The 20,256-nt window shown below is 37.3% G+C and overlaps 1 long non-coding RNA gene across 12 annotated transcripts in view; it reads left to right on the top strand.

Moving 5' to 3' along the window:
- The first annotated feature begins 3,172 nt into the window (after positions 1-3,172).
- LOC103911105 (uncharacterized) overlaps positions 3,173-20,256 on the top strand; it is a 150,726-nt gene continuing 133,642 nt past the window's right edge. For 5 of the 12 annotated variants that reach the window (XR_012406246.1, XR_012406245.1, XR_012406252.1 and 2 more), the window contains exons 1-4: positions 3,173-3,578; positions 7,766-7,894; positions 19,666-19,717; positions 19,857-19,931. This is a non-coding gene — a long non-coding RNA (uncharacterized lncRNA). Of the gene's footprint in view, positions 3,579-7,765; positions 7,895-19,665; positions 19,718-19,826; positions 19,932-20,256 lie in introns of all 12 variants that reach the window. The other 7 variants (XR_012406251.1, XR_012406243.1, XR_011015560.2 and 4 more) reach the window with 4 other exon arrangements.

Genomic DNA, 20,256 nt, shown 5'->3' with positions numbered 1-20,256 from the left:
ACACCAGTTTTTTTCTTTGTTCTCCATATGTTACACAAGATCCCTCCTACTTTAACCCTTGACCCCAAATTCCACCTCTGTCATCAGTTTTTCCCTTATTTCTACATATGTCACACAAATTCCACCTAGGTTAACCCCTGACCCAAACCTGGTAACTATATATCTTATCCATCTATACGTCTCTGTTTACACATGTGTTGCTCTATTCTTATTCATTTCCTGAGACACCTTAGTTGCTTACTCAGGCTTTCTCCCGCTCTCTTCTCATCCACTTCTCGTGACCCTTAGTGGTTTCCTCAGGCCCTTTCCCCTTACATAACACTTTAATTGTTTTAATGGTAGGCAAATCTACAAGCAGATTATACACATATAATTTGAATATATAAATTAACTTCACACTTTAAAGAGTATAAAATCCACTTCAAACACAGATACACACACATGTAAAAATGAGTCTTAGACAAGTTTCTAACATATAAAGCTCATCTAAATATGAATTTTCATTACAATTCCTCTCTTTTTATCATTCATTGATAACTCATCATCAAATTCATTTTTTCACCTTTTCTAAAATCACACTAGTTATAAATCACATTCTGATTATATTGATCATGCTGATTACACAAATCATTTAACAGGTTTCTGCACACATAAATACACTAGAGATGTTCAAACCCTCTTCTTAATATAGTTTCCCCATTAAGATTTACTTTTCAAAACATCCCTCTTCCCTGGGAGCCGGGCTAAACGAATAATCACTGTTATTGCGCTCCTGACCGAAGTCAGACCCTCAGTTACCCCTCAGAGGTTCCATCACAGAAATTGCCTGTTATTTGCACACTATTGATTGATTTTACACAACAAAATTCAGAAACATTTGTCAGTTAATTAAAATAACTAACCCTCTACGTTGTTAATTAAATCATAATACTCATAAACATAGGAACACGTTGTTGTTTCTGTACTCTTAAACATACATCACATTTACACTCTTCTCTCGATTTTCATGCAAATGATCACTCTTTTAAGACTTGTTACAGAACATACAACTCATGCAGTTTGCTGTTTTTCTTTGGATAGACCCAAAATACATGTAAGCAAGCAAATAGTCGTCTCAAAATTCAAACAAAAAGTCAGATCAATTAACATTTTCTCAATTAAGTAACAGCCGTCACCTAAATCTGTTCTTAGTCTGTTCACGGGTTTTTTTTGTTCATATCCACATAGCTGCTGCTATCACCAAAGTCATAATCAAATTCATCCCCCATATCAATATTCATACCCTCTTTGTTGACAGCCATCTTTACCATCTGAAGGGATGTTGTAGATGTAATCAGTCTGCCCACTGACCATGATATAAATCTGAAAATACATGGCAGACAACACAATAACACTAGACCCACCCCCACTATAGGTAAAACTACAGTAAAGGCCCAGTAGATCCAGGTTCCCCATTTAAACGATAGCCAATCTAGCCAGGAGTTGTTGGCTTTCTTAGGCACTTTTACGGCCAATCTCATATCAACTACAACGCCAGTAATGTTTTGTTGTAATCAGGTTAATTAAGGTGACACTAGCAGCAATGCCAGTGTTGTTCTCCTCAGACCACACATTACTTGCACACAGAATGGATGCCAGCAATCTTTTCGTCCATCTTCAGATCCTTAATGTGATGGTCAAGCACAGCTTTTTCACCTCTCTTTTGGTTGCCTTCTCCTCCGTCTGATTGCTGCTTGGTGTTGTATTCAGAAGTTACTGTTTCACACACCCCTCTTGACTTTGTTGTTGTTTCTCCCCAGCTGTGACCTTGCTTCACTCAGATATCAGCCTGCTGTTTTCCTTCAGACATCTTCAGAGCCCCTCTTTCTCTCCTACTCCCTCGCGGAATCCTCCTCAGGTGGTGGAATTTTCCTGCAGTGCCCAGCGTGCACCCACGTCGCCCGCTCCGCGACCTTCACCGCTGTCTCAGTGGTCAGTAGCACTTGAAATGGACCCAGCCAACGTTTCGCTCTCCAGCTCTTTCTCCTCAGGTCCCTTATCACCACGAAATCGCCAGGCCTCAGATTGTGTAGTGGTCTGTCAGCTGCCTTCCCCAATGCGGCCTTTACCTGCACACAAACATTGGACAACACATGAGACATTTCTTTACAGTAATTCAACATGTCATCCTCACACACATCTGTTGAGGGCAGCTGCTGTTAACCCCCATTCACACCTACATGCAGTGGTCTGCCAAAGAGAATTTCAAATGGGCTCAAATTCATTTTTGATCTTTTTCTCATTCTCATGTACATTAGGACAATGGGTAAAGCTTGAACCCATAGAAGCCCTGTGTCTTCACAACATTTTGCCAATTTGTTTTTTTCACAATACCATTTTCTCTCTCAACAGCTCCACCTGAAGCTCAATGGTAACTGCAATGTGTTCTCAAATCAATTTCCAAATATTGGCCCACTTGTTTGATTGCTTCATTAACAAAATGGGTACCATTATCTGAGCTTATTTTTTGTGGTATTCCCCATCTCGGCACAATTTCAGTCAGTAACGCTTTTGCTACCGCAGCCGAATCTTGTTTTGAGGTTGGAAAAACTTCAACCCACTTTGACCACATGTCAACCATCACCAAACAGTACCTTTTCCCATTGCATGGGGACAATTCAATGAAATCCATTATCAAATATTCAAAAGGCCCCGTTGAAGGTGGATGAGATGATTGTGGAACCTTTATCGCTCTGGCCACATTATGTGTGTTGCAAATTACACATCGTCTACAGAAATTGTCCGCAAATGTAGTCAACCCCTTTGTGAACCACAGTTCATTCATTTGCGCATCCATTGCTGTTTTTGACTCATGATCTTTACCGTGAAGTAATTTCGCATAATGTTGGAAAAAATTTTTTGGTAAACACGCCTTGCCCTCAGCATACTTCCACACATTATCTTTCATCATGTAGAGCCCTACTAATATAGGATCTGTTGATATTAAGCAGTTTTTGTTTTTCTTTTGTTTTTTTTCAACAAACTATTTTAAGAACTTTCTGCTAAATAACAAAGGTGTTTAAATTCTGATATCATAGTTATTTATGAAAAATATTATCTAATAAATAAATAAATATGTTTTATGTGTCGAGTTTGATGACCTCTAGAGGTTAGGGGGCGGAGCTTAGAAGACGGGAAGGAAGTGAAACCAAGAGCAGAGAGTCAGATGCGTTTGATTTAGAGTTTTTGTTTTAATAGTTTGCCTTGAAATAGTTACACAAAAGAAAATTCATGTGTTAGTTCTGAGTTTACAAAGACTGTTAACCCACATCCTTAGTGCATTTGAGGATCGCTGGACAATCTGTGTGGTTAATTGTTCAGAGAGAGAGAGAGAGAGTGAACGTCAGACCTGCGGACTGAAAGATCGATTGGAGAGAGACTGAGGCTTTGCTAATCGGGCCTGTTTGTTTCGTGATCGGAGGATTTACAACTGCGGTGATGCAATTCGGGATCGCGGATGGACGTCAGAGACGTTTGGAGTGTGTCTGGTTCTGTGAATGGGTACTGTGATTGTGACCTTCATTATTTCTACGGATTCTGTGAGTACTGAAAAGTGTTTTTTTCCAACGTGAGCTCCAACATTGCGCGCCAACGTAAGACTTAAATCCCAGCTGGGTAACATTTTATTTTGGGTTTTATTTGATGCTATAATGTTGCTCAAATGTGTGTTTGCTTTGTATGTCTGATTAAGTGAAGCTGTGTTGTCACTGAAAGTGAATTGAGTCCTACAGCTTTAAAGTGATTTAAAACACAATGAAAGAAAATTAACACAATAGCCTCACAATATTTAATAAATGTAAAAAGTTATTATATGCCTTGCATTTGTGATTTTCTTTTACAGAAAGGGTGAAAATTAATGGTTAAATAAACCAGTGTGTAAAATAACTTGTAAATGAGAGAGTTAAATTATATTATGCAATAGAAAAAGAAAACAAATAGTCACTTCTACTCTGAATAACACTACATATATATCTGAGGCCCGGTGTTATTAAGTGTTTGTTATTACCATTTGATGAACAGACATTGATAATTTTAAAGTTATAGGGATGTGCCTCTCACCTTGAATTTTATTTGAATTTCCCTAGACATATTACTTTTTCTGAGCTAGTTAAGGGGAGAGGGCTACAATCACACAGCCAGACTGTCTCTACTTGTTTTTCTCCAGCCCCGTCGCGAAGGTCTGCATATCCTGCAAAGAAGAACACATGTCATTGTCATTATCAACAGATAGCAGAGAACATTCAGAGTTGTCCTCGTCTCGGGACGCCGTGACTTTTGCTGCTGCGTCTGCTCTGGAGTTACCTACAGAAACAGAATCTTTGTTGTTAGTGTGCGCTACGCATTTACAAATGGCCAGTTTGTCAGGAAGTAAAATCGCATCCAGCAGTGCTGCCACTAAAGGAGCATTGACTATTGGTCGACCATCAGACTTTAGAAATTTTCTGTGTTTCCACAGAGCCCCAAAATCATGAGCTACCCCAAATGCATACCTAGAGTCAGTGTAAATGGTAGCTTCTTTTTCTGCCATCAAATTACATGCCTCTGTCAACGCCACGAGCTCTGCGGCCTGTGCCGAATAGTGCCCTGGTAATTTACCAGAAGCCATCACATCAAATTCAGTTGTTACAGCGTAACCAACCTTATTCTGGCGTGTTTGTGGATCTTTGAACGCTGAACCATCCACAAAGAGGACATTGTCACAATTTTCAAGTGGTTTGTCAGAGAGGTCAGGTCGTGGTGTACACACCTGTTCAAGTGCTGTTAAACAACAATGATGCCCTTCCCCATCCTCCTCAGTAGGAAGAAGAGTAGCTGCATTCAAACCAGTATATCGTTTAACAGTCACATTTGGCATATCTAACAAGATAGTGTGATATCTCAGCCAGCGAGCAGTTGACAGATGCGATGTTTTTTGTTCTTGAAGTATCATGGACAGAGAATGTGGCACCATCAATATCAGATCAGAATAACCAACAAAATCTCTTGAAACCATAACAGCTTTTTCCGCAGCCGCCACTGCTCTTAAGCAACGTGGCAGGCCTGCTGCTACAGGCTCAAGTTTGCTCGAAAAGTAGGCCACAGGTCGCAATCTACCTCCATGATCCTGTAGGAGCAATGACATCATGAACCCATTTCTCTCATCTACCATCTGAACAAATGGTTTTGTTGGTACAGGTAAACCCAATGCAGGGGCTTCAGCCATTTGTAATTTCATGTTTACAAATGCCTGCTCTGCCTCTGTCGTCCACTCTAGTTTGTCAGTGGATTTCATCCCCTTTCCTAATGTTAGGGCTCTCAGGGGTTGTTCCAAAATTGCATAATTTGGAATAAATGTGCGACAATATGAGCACATTCCCAAAAAAGACAACATTTGTTTTTTCGTCAGCGGTTTTGGTACATTTTTTATACCACTCACCCTTTTTTCAGACAGAGATTTACTGTGTGGTGCAATGACATGCCCCAAAAATGTTACCTTTTGTTTAACAAACTGCAATTTTGTCAAACTGACTTTGTGGCCCTCCTTAGCCAGGTGTTTAAGGAGAGTCACAGTGTCTTTCACACATGTCTCCTCATCCTCAGCACATATCAACAAGTCATCAACATACTGTAGCAAAGCAGTTCCAGCTGTCAGGGTCAAAGGTTCCAAACTTCTTAACAACGCTTCATTGTACAAAGTTGGAGATGCTGTAAAACCCTGACACAGACGTATAAAGGTGTAGCCTTTACCATTGAAATTGAATGCAAACCAAAATTGGCTGTCTTTGTCCACTGGCACACTGAAAAATGCATTTGCCAGATCAACCACTGAATAGAATTGTGATTTTTCAGGAAATTGTGACAAAATCGTGTACGGATTTGGAACTAATGGAGCCCTTTGTTTGACAGCTGCATTTACTGCCTGTAAATCCTGTACAAAACGCCATTCTGTAGGCATCCCATTATCCCTTATCTTTTTCACAGGAAAAATAGGGGTGCGAACCTCAGAATTGTTGCATGGTACAATAACGCCCTGTTCCAGTAAAGCCTCAAACACTGGGGTAATACCCTCAATGGCTTCCCTTTTCAAAGGATATTGTTGTTGACATGGTCTGTAATCAGATTTTGCAGTGATTGTAACTGGCTCACAACCTTTAATCAAACCAACATCATACTTGCTTTTAGCCCACAGTTCGCTGGGTATTTCTGCTAAAGCTGGGTGTATGTCTGTAGCGTTATAGTCAACCATGCAAGAATTCTTCACGCACATCTTGTCAATAGAAGTCACAGTTTTTGAAACAGCTGTTTTTGTTTCACTGTCTACTCTAAATGCTTCTGCGCTTTTGCTAAATTCCATCCCTCTTTCTCTACTCTCCCAGTCATCAGCTTCAACACACTGCTTCACAAACGGCCCTAAATCAGCCCAAGATTGTTGTTTACCCTTGCAAACTGATATGTGAGGCACAGCCTGTGCTGACAAGAGATAGAATGAAAGCTGCTTTTCTGACAGAGACACTGAAACTGCGCAAAAACTGCCATTCCAGTACATTTTCTCCAATTTCAAAGTTTCCTGTTCATCTTTCTCAAACCAAGCTTTTTCAAAATCATCATCCCTATCAATTACGACCTGTGACGTACAATGCAGTTCACCAGGAGACATCATATCACTGTCAAAAGGTTTAACACGTTCTTTAGCCAATTTGCAAATTGAATGAGCCCATTCATTGTCTTCAATGAGCCATTCATAGGCCCACTTCGGCTCTTGTGATTCAATTTGTAAACAACAAAATTCCTCCCCTTCAATCACTCTCACACCAGAGGAATCTGCCGTTAAAATCAAGTTTAGTTTACACAAAATGTCCCTTCCGAGGATGGGAATGGGGCATTTTGGTAAACAAACAAATGCATGTCTGAAAATTTTACCCCCCTCTGTCTCACAGGTCAGCGGAGCTGTAAATCGCTCGATCACTGTATGACCAGATGCAGACAGAGACTCATGAAATTTGTTTTTCAAAGCTATTTCACACTGTAGGTCACATGGTCGTATGCAAGATCTGCTAGCTCCACTTTCAGCTAGAAACTCAACCAAAGTGGTCTCACTCAACATAAAATATGTTGGCATATTAAAAATGCTTCATTACCAAAAAAAAACACAATGCCATTTCATCAGAAAAATGATCAACATCACTGTGATCAAAATTACAGTGGGAAATGCAAGCTTTTTCTTCATTGCAGAGAGCCAGTATATCAGTGTATGTGAATATGTGTGTATAAAAATGTGTCTGCATTTAAACATGTTAGTAAAAAATGTTCACTTCCCTTTACTGTAGCTGTTGGCTGCTTGCCCAGATCCTCTCCATTCTGCTCTTCCCTTTCCGCACATCAGCTCCGTTGTTGGTTTGCGCCTTTCGGGTCAATCCTTGACCAAAAGTCCATCTCGGTGGCAAGCGCAGACATTTGGTAGAGTTTCTCATCACGTACCCCACAGGCTCTGTAGATTTCATTGCCATCCGTCAAATTCCAGTTTCTCCATCTTCTGGTATCTTTCTCACCCTTGACACCTTTGTCTCCTTTGAACTTGTGATATCTTTGGTTGTCAGGTCTTGGTTGGATCTTTGGTTGGCTGCTTGTACCAGAGCCATGTGCAGCTCGTTTTCTGCTTTCTTCTTGTCTTGCTCTTGCTTCACTCAGCTTGTCTTCAACATGTTGAGCACACAGCAGAATGTCCGTTAAATGTCCATTTCTCCAGTTCAAACAGATGTCCTCCACTCGCTCAAGGTGGGAATTTCGTTGGTGCGGTCAGAGGTCTTCTGGGACAGTAGCAGTTGAGGCCTGGGTCAGTTCTCAGGGCTCGCAGCTCAGCCACGGGATAGTGATGGTACGGCGGTACATGTATGGAAACAGATATATAGAAAAGATTAGTAATGCTAATTAATCTTTCATTCACTCTTTCACATTTTTCACTTGCTTTTTCCTTCACTTTTTCTCCTTCATTCTTTTCCCTACATGACACTTCTTCATTCTCTTCCCTACATGCCAGCTGCCTCTGCAGCATTTTCCTCTTTGCCTCTTATCTTCCTTTCTGAGCCAACAATCAACAGCGTCTCCACACGACACACACACATTCCTTACACAAAAACAACCTGCTTTTCCTTCTGCCTTCTCAATCAACTCTTTTAATTTGTTTAACCTAGTAACACTCAACATTACCTTTCCCTCAGAAACTTGTGATACTTTATTAGTTTTCCTATATCTTGCATGCTTTTTTTCTTTTTCCATATAATTTTTTCCCATATTCCAAAACACCGGTCTATCATATCTTCGTACTTTGTTTTGAGACGTCCCCATGCTGGCAAAAACTTCCCCTGGACTTTGTCAGTACCTATTAATCTGTCAGACGTCTCCAACAGATTTCGATTTTTCACCTAAAATCGACAAGTTAAGCTTTTCAGCTCTATTTCTCGTGGCACACAATTTCACTTTCCTTTTAGAAGTGAATCGCCCGGCCCCTGATTTCAACCTCCTTCTGGAAGTAAATCGCACAGCCTGGATTTCAGCTTCTTTTGGAAGTAAATTGTACAGCCCCCTGATTTCAACCCCCTCCCGGGAGTAAATCGCAGTTAGCTAGCCGAACGTATTAAAAAGGTCTTGATCTTAGACAGGCGCCAGATCTCACTTGTTTAAGGTCTTGATCTCAGCTAAACGCCAGATCTCACTTGTATAAGGTCTTGATCTCAGCTAAACGCCAGATCTCACTTGTATAAGGTCTTGATCTCAGCTAAACGCCAGATCTCACTTGTATAAGGTCTTGATCTCAGCTAAACGCCAGATCTCACTTGTATAAGGTCTTGATTTCAGCTAAACGCCAGATCTCACTTGTATAAGGTCTTGATTTCAGCTAAACGCCAGGGGCCTGTTTCAGTAAGGAGGTTCAAACAACTCAGAGTTTAAACTTGAACTCTGAGTTGATTTACCAAGAGATTAAAAACTCAGAGTTTTCGGTTTCAGAACAGCTAATCTGAGTTGGGTCAATCAACTTCGAGTAGACCAACTCAGAGTTAAGTGCGCGCACCGTGACTTTAAAAAGGCATTATCAATGGAGCGCAGACATTACGAGTGACTATGGCAATATCTTATAAAAGAGATCACCATTTCTTTCTCCAGCTGAACTTGATGTTCTCATGCAAAGTTATAGCAAATATGAGTGTGTATATATTTGAAAAGAAGCAACCATCAGTGAAGAAGAGACAGTTAGCGTGGGAAAACAGCTGCTCAAGTTAATGCCTAATTTAACTTTTTAAGTATTTAAATATTTAAGTATAATAAAATAAGTAATGTAATTTGTGACGTTTATATTTTTTTTCTAAACTTTTTTATACATTTATTAGTTTTAAATGATTTAACAGTGCACTTGTGTGTCTGCCTTTTTTATTGATCAAGTGATAGAGGTTAATATAACATTTAGAAGGTAAGCAGTACTAAAAATAATTTTTAGAAAGAATAATAATCCCATTAATCTAGTTACAGTGCATGTCGAAGGTGAATTTAATTTAATTATTTATTAAAAAAGGATAAGCCATTCTAGTACAGTTCTTCTGTGTGTGACTAAAATGTAGGCAATAGCTATGTTTCCATCCAAATATATTACATAAGTTTATGTGCAAAACTGGAATATTGCATAAAAGATGCGAATAAAATTCCATCCAACGAGTCAAAGAGAAAAAAATTGTCACTTCCTGATTAAACTGGCACCAAATATCAACAGTAAAAACAGAATTTACTGTGGTAGAAGAAGCTGCGTCATTTATTTAGCCTAATTAATGTACTTGCGCCTCGATGTCAGAAGACAATGCTGAAACACAATGAACACGTGGGGGTGTCTGAAGCCATGAGACGCGGAGACTCTTGACACGCACCAGACGTTCGGAGGTAATTAATAATATACACTAATACTGAAACAGTTAAGGCATTTTAGAATGACTAAAACAATATTTGAGACGTGTTACAGTGTGCCCAGCCTGCTGGTTTGTCCATTTACACACATTTTCATTATCATATGATCATGATCTTTTTTTTAATGTACATACTGTAATTTGTTCAGTAAAAGTTTTTCCATCTAAGTTTATGCGCACATTTTCTATTGAATAAAAGTTTATCCTACTCAGTTATGCGTGTTTATTATGCATATTTTAAAAAGTTATGTGCATCATGACGTTTCTATCAATCGTTTTTATGCACGTATCCAAAATGAACATTAAAATAGGTGTGTGGAGATGTAAGGCTAAGGCGAGAAATACCGCTTCATCATTAAAAAAGGGGAGGAGACAGACAGAAACTCTGAGTTTAGAGAATAAAACCTGCTTCTGACCAGGTTAGATTCACAGAGTAAGTTACCACAGTAACTTACTCTGAGTTAAAGTTACCTCTCTTTCAGAAACAGGCTTGACTTACCCTGCTTTCTAGAGTTTAACAAACCTGCCATTTTGAAACGGAAAACCCAGAGTTTCTCTCATTTCAGGGTTAAAATACTCAGAGTTTTCAGTTAACCTCCTTTCTGAAACAGGCCCCAGGACTTGACAGAGTAACTCAAAAATTAAAAATTCATGAAAACACAATGTCCACCACAGAGGACACAAGTCAATAGGCAGGGTCTGAGGAGGAAATTGTTATTATTCTGAACTGTGCACTTAAAAGCTACATTATTAGCTACAAACTCTAGTGTGACCATAGCTTGAAGCTGCAGTCACACTAGAGTTTCTGTGTGCAAAGTTCTGTCATATGGCACTGTGTAATGGGGAAGGACTAAACAAGATTATTAGACATTAAAAAAAGCGAGCGATTGCTCAATGTTTTAAATTTCTGTCCAGAGATGTCATGTTTTGATTCTCGATTGGTCTCACGCAGTCAAGTGATGCATTTTCGCAGGTCAGAATTCACCAAGCTTGAACTTTGCACCGCAGCAACCTGCGAAACGCATGACCCTGCGTTTCCGGTCTCATATCTGCAAGAATATTTGATAATAACAGAGGTTTATATTTTGATTGAGAAAATTTCATTAGACCTCACCATCATGGAAATCAGAGGCTGCTGTAGTTGGGCTCTTGATCCTTTAAACTTCTATCTTAATGTTTCTCTGGCTGTTATAACTTTGTCTCTAAAATCATCAGTCATAGCAAGAAAGGCAATGAGAAACTTAACTGTGTGTACATAATCATTACAGATACAATTTCCAGAGTTTTATAAATTAAGCCATAGAAAATATAGTTTTATTTGATATGATTTAGGATCTATTACAGCTTCCCATGGAGATTTAACATGCACTTATCAAGGAATTAATAAGAAATTTAAATTTAATTGGTTTCAAGCACAAAACCTTGTATTAAGTGTATTAATTAAGCGGTGTATTTAGACCTGTTAAACAGTCATTGGCTGCTGTAGGTCAAGTCGTTTTGTTACATGGTATTCGTTTCTCACTTATAACTAACCATAGATATATACATTAGATGTCGCCTGGCCTATTGTTGTCTATTGGACGGAATGCGTTAATAGCGCCTGCCATCTTGGTACAGGGTAGCGCTCCTTTGAAATGAATGCGGGACCAAGGTACAGTGGAGGACTGTGGCCATCCAAAGCCAGAGATATACACATATACACATATATCCATGATCGGGAGTTTTCCTGGATGTTAGAATGTAATTTCTTTTTTTCTAATTACGAAAATTATAATTTTACTTCACATTTCTAAATTGATGGATCAGTGACCGCACGGGCATTCCTGACAAAAAGCTTGTGTTTGTGTGTACAGAAATGTACTATTCACCCTCCCTGTTAAATTTGATCTAATCATATCCTGAAACACAGCTCCTCTCCTGCTTTCACTTCTCATACTGACGGAAGGATCGATTCGTTTGAAAATGAATCCCCCGAACGACTCCTTCACTCGCCGACAATAATGCAAGTTTCTGGCAGCGCAGAATCTCGTTGTCATATTTCTGTTGCATTGTTTGCTGATTTTATTCAACGAAACTGGCATAAGCCGAGTGTTTAGTGCGAGTTGGAGCTGCTTTGCCTTATGGTGAATGCAATAAGTGACTGCATTATCATCAATAACGTTACCAGATTAGCACAAAAGTTCAGAACATACAAAAACAGAAAAAAAACTTAATTATACCTATGAAATGTTCTGCCTTTATGCTTTGTTTTCTTTGTTTGCTTGTAACTACACCTTTAGACAGCGCTAAAGTCCAGCATCTTTACGTAATAACACTGTCTTGACAAGTGCGGTTGAATGACATTTGTCCTGGGAGCACTGTACCAATGTGGCGGGGCTATTGACCCATGCTGAGGGTCCCTATGAATATCTAGTGTATATATCTATGATAACTAACAAGATGTTCAATGAGTGCACAAGCAGGTGAGAATAATTTCAATATTTTAGTTAACCTTCTCAGGCTTGTTGTTGTTGTTGTTTTTCTTTTAGCCTTTCATGCTATACAAATAGTCTGATTAACACAATTAATTACAGCAGCCAAAATGAAAACTAGTGTCAGAACAAATATATAAAGAGCTCAACTAAAGCAGACTCTGTCCTCCATCATGGTGACTTCAGATAAACAACAGAAATTTAATTAACAGCTTTTGTTCATGTGACAGAAACAAAGTCAAAGGTCAGTAATAAGTGAAGCTCCTGATGTTTGTGTAGTTGTTTAAAGAGGTGGTCCACTACGATATCATATTTTAAACTTTAGTTGATGTGTAATGTAGCTGTGTGAACAGAAACAGCATCTCTGAATGTAAAATGGTCAAAGTTCAATGCAAAGGGAGACCTTGATTTTTACAGAGTTAGCTTAGCAAAGCCTACAATGAACGAATTTTGGGAACTACAAAAAATACTTCTGCCCCTTGTGAGATCATAAAGGCACTTTTACCGCACACACACACTGCGCAGCTAAGGGCCGTGGCCAGAGGCGCTGTAATGTTACAGCAGAGTTAGAGCCAAATGCATCCAAACACTGCTGTTTCCACAGAGCTTCTCTGTTTCTGTATTTGGGCTTCCAAAAGACACAACACAAAGACAGAAGTGCCTTCAGTTCAATATTAAATATGTTCCAGAGAATTATAAAATACATTGCAAGCATTATTTGACAAAACACAGCTCCAGAATCTCTCCCAGTTTAGTGCTGGATTCGGTTAAAATCTCCTCAAAGATGGAGCAGCTAAAAGCAGACGCTGTGAACTCTGAGCCACGACCTGTAAGTGTTTTTATTTGTTAAATTGATCATGACATGAACAGTGTCTAGTGTTAACGGTAAGTTGTAGCAAAGATGTAAACAACGAGAAATGATGTTTGCCACCGCTAACGATTTAGCCAACAAATTCATATTTATCAATCAAACTGCTGTAAACACACACACACACACACACATTTCACCGGTGCATGCAGCCTCTCTCTCAATGTGTGTGCGTGACTTTTCTCTATGGGCAGCTGTTCCATACGTTTTATATCTCAGATAATGAACTCACAAAAGATACGTGAACAATTCCTGTTACTTACACCTACATATTCCGGATATGTGTGAAAGATGTTGTGTACCACATTGAGTGAAAAAATTAGCTCTCCTAACTCTTGTGTAGCAGCAAAAAATAAATCAAGGCTCACACAGGTCGCATCCCACATCTTGTGCTTTAATGTTATTCTTCTGTCAGCAGCGTCACTACAGAAAATAACCTAACCCGAGCAGCAGAGATAAAGAAAAATAAACATCGCTCTAGCTCACATGCGCTTCTCATATTACAGATAGTTCACAGTATACACACGCACACAAACAAACACATGTGCGCACACACACACACACACACACACACACACACACACACACTCTCTCTCTCTTAAAGGAGCCGCACCCCATTTTTACTTGTTACAGACACTTATCAGATTTTATTTTAGAGAGCAGGCATGAAGTTGACTGACTATTTAAACAGCGAAAAAGTGCGTGCTTGTACGGGCGTGACGTGGAGCCGATCCGCGGATCGCAGCACATTATGACACAAGACCAATCAGAGTCAATTGAGGGCGGGCCTTTCAGAGGAACTAGGAAATATATCAGTCGCTTTCATTTTAGCAGAGTAGCTGTATATAATCAAAGTGAGATTTCTGAAAATATAACATGATTCCCTTCAAGTGAAACATGAGCACACATTGCTTTGCATCTTATTACAGTTTTTCTCAAATGCTAAAACACAAAAGCCAATCCTCTATACCAAATGACCAGTTGTCTCAACTCATTTACTTAATCTAGCTATAATTTTCCAACATCATAAACACATTTCACGTGAAGACACAATTCACAAAACACAACCCTCCGTTCTCAAAAATCTAAACACCTTTTTTCTTGCTAAAACACAAGTTGCAAAACAACTCTGCTCATATTCTCAAATGAAAGCTCATGTGATGCAAGATGCTTGCCAAAGTCAGCAATATTTGAACACAATGAACACACCTGGTGTCATTCATTACACACAATGCCTCAAAATTGAAGACACTTGTTGCTAATGCTGTATACAGGTGAATTGGGTAGGCTAAATTGTCCGTACTGTATAAGTGTGTATGTGTGGATGTTTCCCAGAGATGGGTTGTGGCTGGAAGGGCATCCGCTGCATAAAAACTTGCTAAATAAGTTGGCGGTTCATTCCGCTGTGGCGACCCCAGATTAATAAAGGGACTAAGCCGACAAGAAAATGAATGAATAATGTGCAATACTAATTTAAAATACGTATCACTAACCTTATATGTGAAATAGCAGGGCCCCCTGTAGCACTTTCTCAAGAAGAGCAAATGTCAAATTATTAGCGCAACGCACATGTATCGAGCTCATCTGTTTGTCGGAACTACTAGACACAATTTTTTTTATCAACTATAATGTGTTTAATTAGTTAATTTAAAATTTATTTCATTATTCCAGCAATAATTGTTGAGTGAAAGAATGCGCTAGAAATATGCATTGCGGCTCCCTTTATTGTACAGGCTTATTGCACTTAAACTTTTTTAGGTTCGGCTCTCGAATTAGTAGGGTTATGAGTAAATGTTATTTAAAATATTTAAAGCCTGCCATCTAGCCTACAATAACAGCAAATTTAATAATAAAAAATAATAATTATAAAAAATAATAATAAAAAATAATAAGACATGCCTACTTTGGCGTTGCAATAAAATAGTATTAATTATCAAATAAATAATTACAATATATAATTAAAATAGGAAGAAATAAATGAAAACAAATGGTACCCTTTGTTTTTATAGCAGGGCCCAAAGTGTTCTTATTCTGGTTCTGCTAACAACTATTAAAAAGAAAAAAAACACACCAAACAATAAAAACACTAGTAACTGATAATAATAATAATAATAATTATTATTATTATTATTATTATTATTATTATTATTATTATTATAAAGCCCTTGCTCTGAAACAATCATGCAAACCAGGTGCTCCTCGGAAATGACTATCTTTGCTCTGCATCAGGTGCACAGCAGCAAGAAGCTTGGCAGTGAACTATGACCTTATTTTAATGACAAATGTCTAAGAATACTGCTTTACGTTTTTATTTAATTCATACATACGCAATGAATGTAAGCCTGCTAACTGTGTGTGGTTCAAATGATAGAATATGTAAACTTAGTTAATATATAATTAAATAATAATAATTAAAAGCCTGCGTGTAAGGCTTTTATTTTGAGGGTGACGTCACGAGCGCAGATTTGGTTGACCAATTAGAGGAAAGTGGGCGTTTCAGCACCGCCTACATGTGTAAAATGAATTTTAAAGTCGTTTATCCGTTTTCCTACCCTAAATCAAAAAACGAAAATCCAGCCAAAATCTCGTTTTTTCGTTTTCTCGTGAGCAAAAGAAAAACGGAAAAACGGCCGTTTTCTTCCTTTTTTCTTTATTCCGTTTGAAAATGGAAAACAAATGAACAAAACATACACGGACCGTACACGGACCATTTTTTGACTCATTATTTCATTTTGGTTTTGTGTTTGTTTTAATATTTCGTTTTAAGTTAATAAGCTGAATAACAGATGAGTTTCCGTTTTTTCTGCCTACAGAATAAACAGAAAAACGAAATATTCATCGTTTTTCTGATGTTTCGTTTTCCGTAATAAAAGGAATAATCAAATGAACAGATGATACACGGACTCTTCTAGCTGTGGTTGCCAGTAATCTGCTGTTTTTAACATTTTACATTCGTAAATTCAGTTTACAGAATATTTCTGTTAAAAATACATTACACAGTCTGTATTTTTCATCGAACACATTTCCCCCTAAATCCCAGAGCAAAACCCTCACTAGTGTCCTCACTACAGAGGGTTGAACACTCAGACAGTGATGAAGTAATAAGATAATTAAGTCTCTAATTAAAGGAGGATTGAGAATTGTCGATAAACAGCTGTTAACAGCAGAATCACTGCAGAAAAACACAAATTACAGCCAAAACCAAAGATAAGATCAACTGAGAATAAAACTCTAAATAAAATAATAAATAATAAAAATGTAATTTTTCAAGATCTCAGCAGAGGTCATTAAAGGGGTGGACCATAATGTATTTTTAAGGCTTGGTTGTGTTACAGTTTTTCTCAAATGCTAAAACACATTTCACAAATGTTTCCTCCACACAGCAAATTCATTGGTGTTAAATTTCATGTGTTGTGGTAATTCAGAGTAAAGTGTTAAAATTCTAGAGTTAGATAAAGGTAAAATAACCCTCTCAGCGTTACAAGTTGATTTGCCTCCTTGTCATACAGAGTAACATATAAGAAGAAAACCCTTGTATTTGAGAAACTAATCAGAGTGTCTGAAATCTCGCCACATCCTCATTCACCTGGCCCTTAAATTGGTCAATTAGTTTAGTCCACTAGACAGAGTAAATGACCACAAATAAGTGAATTCAGACACCTGCTGTTGAACACCTGCTGTTAACAAGCACAATCACTGAAGGAATAAGAAATTGAAGGAAGAAATAAATCTACAGACACAGCCTCACACCAAACCAGCTGAATTAAAACAGAGAATTAAACAACTCCATTAAATAATAGCATAAGCAGCTTCACTGATTACAGTTTGACTTCATTTCTGTAAGAATATTTGACAATGAACAGAGGTTTATATTTTTTTTATTAAAAATATTTCATTTGACCTCACCATCATAGAGATCAGAGGCTGCTTATTTGAGTTCTTGAAGCTTTACGCTTATATCATAATGTTTCTCTGACTGCTATAGCCGTGTTATTAAAACTCATTAGCTATAGCAAGAAAGGTCAAGAGAAACTACATTGTTTATGCTTAATTGTTATAGATTTAATTTCAGGTGTTTATTAAGTTGATTCATAATAATATGCAAATATAGGTGTATTAAAGCTGCATGGGACAATACTACTGACAGTTTGCTGCTCTTCAAAGAAAATTCAACAAACAATTAGGATGCAATTAATAATTAGAGTGTCATGCACTAAACATTCAAGCTCCAGCTTGCTCATTATAACACACAGGCATCAAGAATCAGGACATGAACCTCAACCGTGGTTGCTGAAAAAAAAAAAAAAAAAAGCTGCATAGTTCATGCCGCAATGCATGCTGGGTGCCAGCATAGTACAAAGCTCCCAGCATGCATTGCAGCATGAATAAATTATGCAGCTTTATGTTCTTACAATCTCTTTATTTTCCTTTATTTTGTGTTGTTTTTGGGAGGTGATATTTCAGTAGTGTTTTTTTTTTTTACTTGATTTTTATTTTTTTGTTTGTCACCATTATTGAGATTCAAAGACTAATTATTGATGTCTGGGTGTTTATAAGTTCTGCCATAGATCAAACATTCTCATTGTAAATATTGTTTTTATTTTATTGGAGCTTCAGTGGTTTCATTTATGTTCATTATTTATTTCTCACACATAACTAATATGATCTTGTAATAGAAAACAAGCAGGAAAGGAAGGCTATGTTATCAATAATAATCACTTCAGAATGACACTTTAGTTTTCTTTCGGCTTTCCAAGCTTTATGTTTAAATAGTGTAATTAACACTATCTATAGCAGCCAAAGAAGAAGACATTTATTGTAAGAAGTTGAAGAGGCTGACTAAAGCAGACTCTGTCCTCCATCATGGTGACTTCAAATGAACAACGGAAATTTTATTAAGAGCTTTTGTTCACATGACAGAAATAAAGTCACTGGTCAGTAATAGGTGAAGCTCCATGATAAGTTGTTTAATTTGATGAGTTTTTTTTAAAGATGTTGAAAAATAAGATTTTTTATTGTGTAATTTGTTTTATTTTTATTGATTATTATTTTATTTAGAGTTTTTTTTTTCTCAGTTGATTTCATCTTTGGTTTTGGCTTGTGTTTTTCTGTCCTTCAGTGATTCTGCTTGTTAACAGTTGTTCATCAACAATTCTCAATCCTCCTTTAATTAGACACTTTATTGTCTCATTAACTTCATCACTGTCTAAGTGTTCAGCCCTCTGTAGTGAGGACACTAGTGAGGATTTTGCTCTGGAATTTAAGGCTTACGTGTGTTCGAATGAAAAATACAGACAATGGGATTTGTTTTTAACAGAAATATTCTGGAAACTGAATTTACGAATGTAAAATGTTGAAAACAGCAGATTACTGGCAACCACTGCTGCCAGTATTTTGACATACATTTAACAGATGTTTTACACAATAAGAGTTTGCTAATTAACACTCTGGGTGTTAAAAATTTTAACACTTTCAAAAATGTTATTTTAACACTTATAGTGGTTCCCATAAAAACACTGAGGGAGTATTAATTTTAACTCTAAGGTAGTTAAATCTATTAAATCTAAAATTTGCAGTGTGAGATCGATAAAAATACAGACTGTTGAATGTGCTTTTAACAGAAATATTCTGTAAACTGAATTTATGAATGTGAAAAACAGCAGATTACTGGCAACCACAACTGCTGGTATTTTTCCGTAAAATCTAAAAATGAAAAAAAAGAAAGAAAAACAGCAAAACGGTTTTTGTGTCACCATTGTGGAGGATAATAGCGTCTCTGTTCAAGTCCAAGATGAACCGAGAGTATTTGATGTTATGCTGCATCTTCTTTTGTTTAAAGGTAACTGTGTAGTTACTAATGCTGTCAAAATCTGTTTGCTACTTGCCATCACACATGAAAACATTATTGCATCTAAAGACTTTACATTTTTTTGCACTAAGCTATGATTTTGTAAACTGAACAATGTATTAGTTCATGAAATATGGTTATTTTTTGTAAATTTATAGAGTTATATAAAACTTCCATGTTTTTCACAAAAAGATTCTGGCAACCACAGCTGCTGGTATTTTTTCGGAAATTGAACAGATATTTTACACAACAAGAGTTTGCTAATTAACACTCTCTTGGTGTTGACAATGTTATTTTTAACACTTATAGTGGTTCCCATATAAACTCTGAGGCAGTGTTAATTTTAACTCCAAGGTAGTTAAATCTACTATCGAAAATTTGCTGTGCGTACAGTGCTAACTGCTCACGTAGATATTAGGAATATAAGTTTTAAAAAAAGTTTATTATTGTAAATAATAGAAAGTAAATTAAATCGTTCACAATTTCTATGTCTATGCCTATATTTTACAGTCTATGGTCTACGCACGATTTCAGATCACATGGCCGTTTGTATCATCATCTGGTAGGCTACATGGTTCAGTCATATTTATGTACTTTTCATTTGCTCTTGTTTTCAGATTCAATATTATTAAGTTTTATTAATGTTTTCGTTATTTTGGATGTATGTGAAGGCTTTTTAAGGGACTTTGTGTTCACTCAAGGGCTAGAAAGCACAAAAGTTCACCTGCCGAATGAGTTCCCGCGTCTGACCACAAGATGGCGTCCACAGCAGAAAGGTGCAAGTTTATAAATACATTATTTCTGTTTGTATGAATCTAAATAGCTGTTTTCATCACTAATATACAGCTTTCAATAAGCTAAATTACTGTCACAAGGTCTGTAATGACAATTAGCTTATACGTTTGCTAGAATTTTCCTAACCTATCTAGCCTTGTTCATTTATATTAAAACAAAAAAAGATTTTATTAAATTCAGAAAAACATCTCTCGTTTGTCATTACGTTTGATGATTTGATGTGATTTGAGCTTCTGAACTTCTGTTAAGGGTGCAAAGTCTGCATTGAAGCGGCCTGATTTTTTACACCAGTTTACAGTAGTAAAA

The sequence above is a fragment of the Danio rerio genome, chromosome 5 (assembly GCF_049306965.1).
Source record: "Danio rerio strain Tuebingen ecotype United States chromosome 5, GRCz12tu, whole genome shotgun sequence".
Taxonomy (NCBI): Eukaryota; Metazoa; Chordata; class Actinopteri; order Cypriniformes; family Danionidae; genus Danio; species Danio rerio.
Note: the sequence above shows the minus strand (reverse complement) of the source record. Positions and strands in the feature narration are given on the sequence as shown.